The sequence below is a fragment of the Belonocnema kinseyi genome, chromosome 1 (genome assembly GCF_010883055.1).
Source record: "Belonocnema kinseyi isolate 2016_QV_RU_SX_M_011 chromosome 1, B_treatae_v1, whole genome shotgun sequence".
Classification (NCBI taxonomy): Eukaryota; Metazoa; Arthropoda; class Insecta; order Hymenoptera; family Cynipidae; genus Belonocnema; species Belonocnema kinseyi.
Window position 1 is genome coordinate 50,645,713 of NC_046657.1, and position 11,542 is coordinate 50,657,254.

Genomic DNA, 11,542 nt, shown 5'->3' on the forward strand with positions numbered 1-11,542 from the left:
TTATATTCTTCTTTGATGACCGTTGAGTAAGCTATAGGGATAGGAGCGTAAGTATTCGTGTTATGCAGTAAAACAGCCTTAATGCTGCGTTTTGACGAATCAATGAAAGCTCGCCATTCTACGTCTCTGTACACATTTTTCTTCAAATGGTTCATTAGTCCGTTAACGTCAGTGCAGTACACTGAAGACGTCTCTTCGTCTTTAACGGAAAACTTTCTGAATTCTTTGTCCCTGTCGCGATAGAATGAAACATTTGTCTTTTGCTCTAGAAGATTTCTTCTTTTTAGAAATGAAGCAGCAAATTCAGCGCCGTCTTGCGGTAATCCAAGATCTCTAATAAAATCATTCAGTTCTAGTTGCGACGCTAATATTAGAACCTTCAATTTCATTTTATGCACGCCACATTCGTCATCTTTTTCGTCATTTTCATCGGGACCATCAGAACTATTTTCTATTCGATCACTGGTTTCACTACTGCCTCCATGACGTTGACTTTCAACTTCCATTCTATCATCTTCTAAAGCGCTTAAATAAGTCTGGCGTGCATTTTTATTGATTTCAATTGCGCTTGTGACTGTGCACACATTAATGTACGAAATGTTATTTTTATTCTTGGCGTTGAACACTTTGACGGAATTCATGCAAAAGTAGCAGTCCTTCGCAATAGCGGGTTTTTTCCATGTGATTGGTGTAGAGTACTTGCGGTACTTTTCGTTGTTTCAATTTTTTAGACGATACAACATAAGTCTGCAGGAATTGCAAATGACGTGAGGAACGCATTTTGTTTCTTGGTGCAGCAATTTAGGGTCAAAACACTTTTCGTAAAGACTTTTCACTTCCTCGTCGATTGATTTTCGCAAACTGCTCACTTCATATTTACTGCAAATGTAACAGAATGAATCTGAGCTATTCTTGCAGGCATGCGATTGAGAAATGCTCGCGGGTTTCTTCCTTGTAGCATGACATTCTACACCAACCAAGTGATCCATTGATGAAGACCTACGGTTGCATGATGACGACATCGGAGAGCCCACTTTCCCACCCTGACCAGACGCCGATACTGGGGTTTTTCCCTGCATCGTAATACACTTTTTACCTGTGTCTGCCATGACGGCATGAACGCCGTTTACCCAGAGACTCACCCAATGTGGATCCGTTGCCCACCGTCACCACGTGGAGGTGCCCTGGTTACAGACACATGCGAATAATGCTAGCAACAAGCGGTTACGAAACTCCAGACATTTACTGCTATTAATGTCAAAATATGAAAGTAGGAGAGAACAGGATTGCCAGCGTAATCGGTTAGGTTAGGTCAGGTTTCGTTAGGTTAGGATAGGTTAAACCTCTATGTAGGTTAAGCCGAAGCTTAATGAAACGGTACCGCAAACACAACGGGACAACACAGTCAGTTTAATTGTGTTTCGTGAGGTTAAGTTAGGTTAGGTTAGGCTAGGTTAGATTTATTTCTAGGTTAGGCTCGAGTAAACCCATTCAATGAAGCATACATTTGCTACTGGGAAAATATGCTTCCAGAGCTTTAGGTGTAGTTCAATAAATTTCTGTTAATTCAGGTTAGGTGAGGTTAGGTTCTGTTGGGTAAAGTTGTGTTAAATAAGTTGATATCAGACAAGGGTTGATCCTTCGCAGTTGTCGACATGTTTTTGAAGTGAAAATTTGCATCACTGGCATTATTTTGAAATTTATTTGCCTTAGTGCATGATTTTTCGTCATTTTTTGAGGTTGTGGCGCAACCATGTCGTGATGGCTGATTTTTGATACGGAAATTAAAATTAAAATACAAAAATATATAATGTATTTTCCATATTCTTAAGGCAAAGTCTTAAATAAAACATTTTTTCATATACAAATAGAGAACACTGTTTAGAATTCGAAATTCTACAAAATAAATGAAATATATTCTTCGTCAAATAAGAAAAATTATTTCAACTGAAAATTAAATGTTGTTAAAATTGTAATTATTGACTACCAACAATTTACAGTTTCATTTATTCTTCACTGGAGTCTGTGTAATTCGAAATTGCTTACATCACTTATTGGAATGTCTGATGAACGTTTAGTTTGAGGGCAATCACACGATTGTGGTTCATTTACCTTTGGAGAAAGGAAAGTTTTTGATTGTTTATCGCTTACGTTAGACGTCACCATTCAGTAAAATGAAAGAAATTGAATATTCAGGTTAGATCTAGAGCCCAAGAATCTTTACTGTGCTGGAATAATAGAAATAATTAACTGAATTCGATTAACCATGTTCTGAAGTAGAGGGTTTCTGCGTCGAAACTTCGAGAAACGTATAAGGTTATTTCCGTAAGAAAACACTACTGGATCTTGCTAGAGAAATATCGACATTGATGTCTTCATTCCAATACATTAGGACTTCGATGATGTGTTAAACATTCGAGAAAATTCATTAAAAGAATGATTCGGGATTTTTATTCTTTGGCACTTCTAAAAATAATTCCATCTTTTATAAAATCGATAGGTAAATTATAATGTCAATGTTTTATAGAATTTTCGATAATTTACAGAAATTTCTCTAACAATTAAAAAATTTCAGAATGTTTACCGATTAAAGGTCGTAGTAGTTTTTTAAACCCTGGCGGACCGAAGGAACCGAAAGGAGCCAGTGAACCGAAATATAAAACTAAAGAGGATTCTTACAAACATCGAAACATCTGAATAAAAATGCAGCCAAAGTTTTCAACTTCGCATGGACTGAAATAGATAAATTCTTGTAAATTTAGTATTGACTTACATGGGCGGTTAAAAACATCATATAATTTTTATTTTGATGTTCAGTTTTCCCTGTCTAATATTATTTAAACGGATCATTCAAAAAATACGTAAATCCATTATCCCTTAGACTAAGTACCTGTAATTCTGTATGAAAAATATAGCCATAACCGAACTAATTAGTTCATACACTCGAACTTCAAACATACGAGACACTTGGAAATCGGGAAATCCAAACATACGAGCATGAAACTTCTACGCCGTTTATATTTTCAGGGTATTGCATGAGAAGGCACACAGGTCGACTAGGTGCACGCGCTCGTCGAATTCAAGGCAGCTCACAATTGCGCGCACCTTACCCTCAAATAGCAGGATGGTAGAGGGGGAACAATTCTGCTCGCTCGTTTCGAGTCAGGACTGTGAGCACCCCTGCGTAATGTTATTATACTAACTCCTTCGCTCTTACGGAGTGGCAGTGCCGAAAATATTTTGTAGACCTGCGTTATTTTCGAACAATTTCTACTTATGTTGAGGAAAGTCGTTTTATAATTAATTTTAAAATATAATGATTTAACAATAAATAGTCAATAATAAATAATAATAAATACATCAATGATTTCCCGAACATTTCGCAAATATTTGAATTATTTTACCAATATTACCAAATATTTTTTAAATAGTCTCAATATTTCGCGAAGATTTCACACAGATTTAGGATCGAATTAAAAGATTTCACAAAAACATAAACGATTTTATAAAGATTTATATAATTTCGCACATGTTTGAAAATTTTTTTACAAAGGCATACATGATTTCCCAAAGATTTTAATAATTTCACAAAAGTTACCAAATATATTCCAATTTCGCAAAGACTTTAAATAATTCGAAAGCGTTCAGAAAGATGTATAAGATTTTACAAAGATTTTAATAATTTTTTCAAATATTACCAAATATTTAAAAAACATTAAAAATATTTGGCGAAGATTTGACAAAGATTTTTTAGATATAGATTAAAAAGAATTCACAAAGGAATAAATGATCTCCCAGCGATTTCAAAAAGGTTTTAATAAATTTACAAATGTTTGAAAAATCTTTAAAGATTTCATCAATCAAAGAACTATTTTAGATTTCAAATATTTCGTAAAGATTTCGGTCATATTTTTCCTCCACAGAATTATTCTCCAACGATTTCAATAATTTCATTCATTTGAAAAATATGGTTAAATCTTTCTTTCAATATTTGAAATATTTCGCAAAAGTTTGAAGAATTTCACAAATATCTCAAATTGTTGATTAATTCTCTATGGATTTCACAACGATTTTAATATTTCCTAAAGATTTTGGATATATTTGAAAGATTTCACAAACATTTAAAAGATTCTCTGAAGATTTCAGTAATATCAATCATTTACAAAACATGGTTAAATATTTAAAAAAATATTTGATATATTTCGCAAGAATTCGAAGAATGCTACAAATATTTAAATAATTCTCTATGGATTTCACAAAGATTTCAATAATTCTCAAAGATATTTCAAATGTATCGAGAAGATTTTAAAAAGATTTTTCGGGTAGATTTTAAAGATTTCACGAAGTTAAATATGATTTCCCAACGATTTAACAACGATTTTAAGGGTTTAAAAATATTATAAAATATTTAGAACATATTTAAAATATTTCGTGAAGACTACCAAAGATTTTTTCGAAAAAATCAAGTAATTCAAAGAATTTAAAGAATTTAATACAATTCGAGGATTTTAATTCTATAAAAGAATTAAAGTAATTTGAAGAATTCAAAGAATTCGAAGAATTTAATGATTTTGAAGAATTAATGTAATTCGAAAAATTCAAGGAATTCGAAAAATTGAAGGAATTTGAAGAATTTATGTAATTCGAAGAATTTAAGGAATTTAAAAAATGCAAGGATCAATAACTTGTAGTTGCAGAATCTCATCACATCTCATTTGTCATGTTTTCTCCAATTTGTACCATTTTTATCTATTGTTGTTTGTAAGAAAAATGCGAAAATTCGATTTTATGAAAAAAATTCTCCACGCCACAAAACTGACAAGATGTTTTGTCGATGATAGTCGAAATTGGAGAAACAATTGGAAAAAAATATAAGTGTGGGTTTTTAGATAAAATCGAATTTTAATATTTTCAGAAAAACTGACACTATCTTCTTGATTTTAAACATTTTCTTAACTTTCTCGCAGATTTCAAAATGAGACTATAAACTCTACCAGCGCCTGAAAATAAATCTTAAATATATGTCAAGTAGGTCAAAAGTCGTATAAATTAAAAGACATTATTGAGGTTTTTTTTCAAAACAAAGCAAAAAATTCAAATACGCATAACTTAGTAAACAATTTTTTAGAAATCGTATAAATATGCTTTTCCATCATTTCTTAGAAAAACAAACGATTAAACATCATGGTTTGAAAATATTAGAAGAATTCATGGAATTTGAAAAATTTCAGTAATTCACTAAACTCAAGGAACCAATGAATTTAAGGAATTAGAAGTATTCAAGGGATAAAATTATTTTTTTGGTTGAAAACACCATAAAGTGCAGATATATTGAACGATTTGAAAACAAATTTTAAAAAAAGCTGATCAGATTTCTAAAAAATTTATCGACCCTGTTTTTTAAAGTAGTCTTACATTTTTTATAAATAAATAAACATGAAAAAGAATGGCAATTTTCTCAATTTGACGTTCCCAGGGCTCGTCAATAAAGTGAAAATTCTTGATAACGCCTAAGTTTTATAGAGTAACATTAGTTAAAGGTATTCCAAAATTATATAATAATAAACAAAAAAAATTTTATAAACAAATTATTTTGTTAAAAGAATGTTTTTTACGATTTTCTATAATTTTATGTTTATTAAGTTACACTGCATGAAATTTTTCGATGAAAATCTTTTTAATTTGGAACTTCCTGATATTTTTAAAAAAAATCATAATTTAATCATTAATTTTCTAATTTTTTAAAACAATTTATCTTAAAAATGCATTATTTGGGCATCTGTAGACTGAAAAACGCTTTTTTTCGATGTGTGGATTTTGAATTGGGATCTTTGTATTGAATTTAACAAAATTCATGATAAGTTGATGAACTTTATGATCTTTTTTTTCAACGAATTTAACAAACAAATGCATTTTTCGGGGCTTAATCTTAATTTTATTAACGCTTATACTCCGTTAATTGATTCTTGGATGTTTTATACAAATTCAATAAGCAGATACCACAATATTGCATTTTTATCTTGAAATTGTTTGAAAAGGTTATAAAATTGATCAATGGACCATTATTTTTGTGTGAAATTATTATGAAGTTTCTAAATGAAAAAAATGTCATGGAAAAAAACGAATATTTCCGAATAGTTCCCAACCGAAAGGACTGGCATTGAACAAAAGATTTTTTTGCTGGAAACTACCCGAATAATGCATATGTTTATTAAATTTGTTTTAAAAAATCAAAAGATTAATCAAAAAATTATTAAGTTTTGTAAAATTAGCATAACATTCCTAATTAAAAAAAGTGACATGGAAAAAAAAAATTTTCGGTGGAAAATGCTTGATTGTTATTGAAAGCTAATGAAATTTTTCATATGGACAAAAAGAATTTTTTAGTTGAATTATTAGAAGTTAATAAATAATTTGTTATTTAGAAGCAATTTTTTTAAACAAACATCCATATCACGTATTGTGGAAGCCATAAATAAGGTCTTTTCTATGGAATCGATCACATATTACTTGTAAATGAAACATAAGTATAATATTTGGCTACCAGATAAATATGAATAATTGTTTCAACTACCTTAATTAACAAATGCACTATTTGGATACTTCTGGAAGTGAAAACTTGATTTTTTCGGTGCAATTAACTGTAAATAAATATTTTGGAAATTTTTAAAAACATCTCCATGACAGTAAAGAACTTATTATTGTGAAAAACAATTGCTAAACAAATTTTTATAATTTTATGTATTTCTAAATAAAATGCAACCTTTTTCAGGGAATATAAACAGCCAGTCATTCAGCAATGATAACATTTGATAATTGTTTAACCAAACTTAGTTAACAAGTGCCTTATTTAGATATTTTTCAACATTTAAATATATTTGTTTAAAGTTCGATAAAAAAGCAGTATTTTATTTATACTTAAATAAAATGATAAAAATTTGATTAAACGATTGTTGTTAACAACAAAAATTGTTTACTGTCTTTAAAATATTCTTGAAAATTTAAAAGTTAGTTATTCACAATTTATGGCATCAAAAAAATCAAGTTTTTACCTCCAGAAATAGCCAAATAATTCATTTGTTAATGAAGGTACTTGAAACAATGAGTAAATTTTATTTTGTGACCGAATATGATACTTACTTTTTAATTCAAATGTAAATGATCGATTCCGTAGAAAAAAATGTATTTATTCCATCAAAAATACCTGATATGGATATATGTTTATCAAAATTGCCTTTAAAATAACAAATTATATATTGGCTTTTATTACTTCAACTACAAAATCTTTTTGTCCATAAATTCTTCATATTTAGTTCGAATCAAGTGATTAATATTCGCCAATCTCTGGGAAAAACTCTTCCTTCACTTCTTTGTTGATAACAAGTTCAATAAATTTTTTATCATTTTCATTGCTATTGGACTTGAAAGTGAAATGGGAAGTTCGAAATCTAGTTTCCATCATTTATAAGGTGCTCCTTGAAAAAGCCCCAAGGGCATGCATAGCTGTCAAGGGTATGGATGCGATTTTGGTGCCTAATCTTTGCTTCCTGGATTTCACTGTTATTAAGGTGAGGCTCAGAGGTGTAAGCGGGGAAAAACTAGAGGTTCTAATTTCCTCGGCTTATTTCTCTGGCGATGAGGATGGATCCCCGGCTTCCAGAGAGGTGAATATTCTAATTTAGCACTGCCAGGAGAACAGGATTCCTCTGCTGTTGGGATGTGATGCGAACTCTCACAATACGGTGTAGGGGAGCATAAATATTAATTACAGAGGAAAAGATTTAATCGAATAACTAACGGACACTGACATCAAGATTATGAATCGAGGTGATACTCCCACATTCCAGATTAAAAACATGAGTGAGGTTCTCGATCTGACTCTATGCTCGGAGCGGCTGAGGAGTAAGGTAGTGGACTGGAGAGTCTCTGATGAGAAGTTTCTCTTGGACCACAAATATTTCTTGTTTCATCTAAACCTAGGTGAACCAGTAGTTTCAAAGATCAGAAACCCTAGACATACACTCTGAGACTCATATAAAGAGGAACTCAGAGGAAGGCTTGTAGAAGTTCCCACAAACTTCGGCAGCATTGATGAGTTAAAGCACGCCGTGAATTTTCTGCGAAGAGCTCTGACTACATCGTATGAAGACAATTGCCTGCAACCACAGTTCAGTCTAGGAAAGGAGCAAAATGGTGAATACGTAATTGGTAGTAATGGGTAAGAACGGAGAACCTCCGCAAAAAGACAAGAGCGCTGAGCTATAGGGCAAATAGAACTAAGTTGCCGTCAGACTGGGACATCTATAGGGTGGCTCAGTATGAATACAATAAAAATATAAGGAGGTATAAGCAGGAAGACTCCACAAAATCCTAGCGAAAAATCGAAAAGCTCGCCTCCTTCTAAGGATGAGAGAAAACTGATGAAGGTGGAAAGGTGAAATCCTCATCGAGGTGGGGTCTGCAGCAGATAGCAGGGCGAAGTTATCCTCTGCCATTAGGAAGGTAGTCGGGGCAGGAAACTGAGTTCGCGAGCTTGTCCCGCGCTTAGAAGTCAAGATCCTAGAACTCGACACAACGTGCAATATGAAGGAGGTGAAGGAAACTACACGTAATCAGTTCGGTGATTTGTCCCCTGAAGAGTTAAAGGTGAACTTGAAGAATCGGGCCTTCAGGGAAAACCTGAAGGCATATGTAGGGGTAAACGAGGAGCTAGCTGTGAGGCTAATTCGGACAGGTAATGTAAAGGTGGGGTGTATGTCCTGCAGAGTAAGGAAAAAGGCGGTGGTCTTACGCTGCTACCGCTGCCAGGGCTTCTGCCACATGGCAGCAAAGTGGCAGGGTCCCGATAGGAACAATTCATGCAGAAGATGCGGTACAGAGGGCCATAAGGGCAATCAGAACGCCGAAGTTCGGCGTAGTAGCCTTATCCTCACGTTCCTGAAATAATGTAAAAACGGATTCCGGGAGCATGGGTTGGCAGCGAAGGAGTTATGTTTTAGTGGGTAGGTGCTGCTTGCGGTAAGTCCCACTCTAACCTTCGTTCCTTGTGAACTATGCGCCCATATGTGCATTTTACATGTATGTATATTTTGTATATACACGGGATATGTGTGTATTGCGCTCGTGGTCCTCAAGGTTCGAATGTGTCTGGTGCATGAGTATTCTTCCGTTCCACTACTTTAACTAAAAAAAAACTACGAATACAGTGAAGAAATATCATAAAAATAAAAAAACAGAGTACGGATAAACACTCTCATCTTGATAGGCACAGAAAACAAATTTTTAGATAATTTTTTAGCCTAAGTCCAGGTTGATTTTTTTACATGTATGTATACTTCGACAAAGTGAACGGGATAGTCCAGGCATTCAGAGATCGAAAGAAGAATACTTTTCCAGAAATACTTTTTCTTAAGCTACTAGAGACATCGAAAGAAATTTATTTTTTAGAAATACTTTTACTTAGGCAGCTAGAGATTTCGAAAGAAAAATCATTTTTTATAAATACTTTTCCTTAAGATTCTAAAGAGATCCAAAGAAAAATTCTTGTTTTTAAATGCTTTTTTTAAGCTACTAGAGAGATCGAACGAAAACTCCTTTTTAAAAATACTTTTCGTTAAGCTACCAGATAGAGAGAAAGAAAAATCTTTTTTTCAGAAATAAATTTCCTTAAGCTACAAGGGGATCGAAAGAAAAAAATTTTTTTTCAGTTTCACGCATTATTTTGTTAGGTGTCACGTATTACGCTTTTCCCTTAAGCTAATAGAAGTACAAAGAATCAATCGTTTTTTAAAAATAATTTTCTTGAAGCTATTAGAGATCGAAAGAAAAATCCTACATTAGAAATACTTTTCCTTAAGCTACTAGAATGATCGAAAGAAAAATCCGTTCTTAAAAATGCTTTTTCTTAAGCTACTAGATTGATCGAAAAAAATTCTTTTTTAGAAATACTGCTCCTCAAGTTACTAGAGATCGAAAGAAAAATTCTTTTTCAGAAATACTTTTCCTTAAGCTACTAGAGAGATTCAAAGAAAAATTCTTTTTTAGAAATACTTTTCTTTAGGCCACTAGAGCGAGCGAGAGAAACCCCCTTTTCCAGGGCATTATTTTGCCAGTTATTATATACACTGTTAAAAATTTGTTTAAAAATTGCACTTCAAAGTGTAAATTTACACCTATAAAATGTCACTTTAGATGCATTAAAATTGCAGGTTAGAAAACACATTTCCACATGTTGTGTAGATTGACGTCTCTTACATATTTAATGCTACGACTTTCCATGAATTCATACGACGTGTTGAAAATCACTACCTTCAGAGTGTGTATAAAAAGGACTCACGCTGAACGTAGTACAATTCCCCAGACTGGTCAACTTACCGACCGCGCATAAATTTCTATTTTATAACGAAAATTTCTCCACTTTATAGTGATTTTAGGTTCGTCCGTATAATATTCCACATTTGTGTAATTTTCGCGACAGAGCTTTTTTCGCTCTTTCGTTCGCGTTTTATGATCGAACGTATATTTTAGATTGCAAACTTTATTGCTTACTTACGGCGAAAGCATAAATGCGAGTGACTGATTTTAAATTATAAATTGTATGCCATATACGAGGTCTGTTCAAAAAATACGCGGATTGATGTCATAAAAAATGTACTTTATTCGGCAGTTACACGTCTGGGTCTCCTTCAAAATACTCTCCTTCCCAACGCACACACTTATCCCGACGATGTTTCCACTTGTTGACAAAGTCCTGGTACGCTTCTTTTGTGATGGCTTTCTGCTCCTTCGTCGCATTTGCCTTAATCTACTAAATCGTCTCAAATCTTCTTCCTTTGAGGGTTTTTTTTTAGTTTTGGGAACAAGAAAAAGTCACAAGGAGCAAAGTCAGGTGAGTATGGGGTTGGGAAAGAACAGTAATCGAGTATTTGACCAAAAACTCACGAGTTATGAGTGCTGAGTGAGCTGGAGCGTTGTTCAAAAAATTTCGCAGTGACGCGGTGCATCTTCAATTTCTCGGTTAAAATCTCGTAACAAGATCCGACTGATATCGCACACTCTTCGGCAAGCTCCCCAATGGTCAGACGTCGATTTCCGCGCACCAGGGTGTTGATTTTGTCAACGTGTGGGTCGTTAGTTGACGTTGAAGGACGCCCAGGAAGCTCATCATCGTCAAACGACTGTCGTCCACCCTTGAAACGTTCATGCCAGTTGAAACATGCAGTACGCTTCATGGCAACATCACCGTAGGCCGTGTTGAGCATGGCAAATGTTTCAGTTGCAGATTTCCCGAGTTTCACATAAAACTTCACAGCGATTCGTTGCTCTTTCAGGCTGTCCATTTTACAGTCCGATAAACAAAAAAACACTCTTTACTTAAAACCGTGTAGCTTATCAACAAATGAAGATATCTGCGACTGGAATACCGCGTTTTAAACAGCTGATCTGTGTCACAACCCGGGTATCGCGTCCTCTATATATGTCGCGATATTACCGGCCGGACTCGAAAGGTAAACGTGGATCCGTTTAAAAAATTTAAGACCTA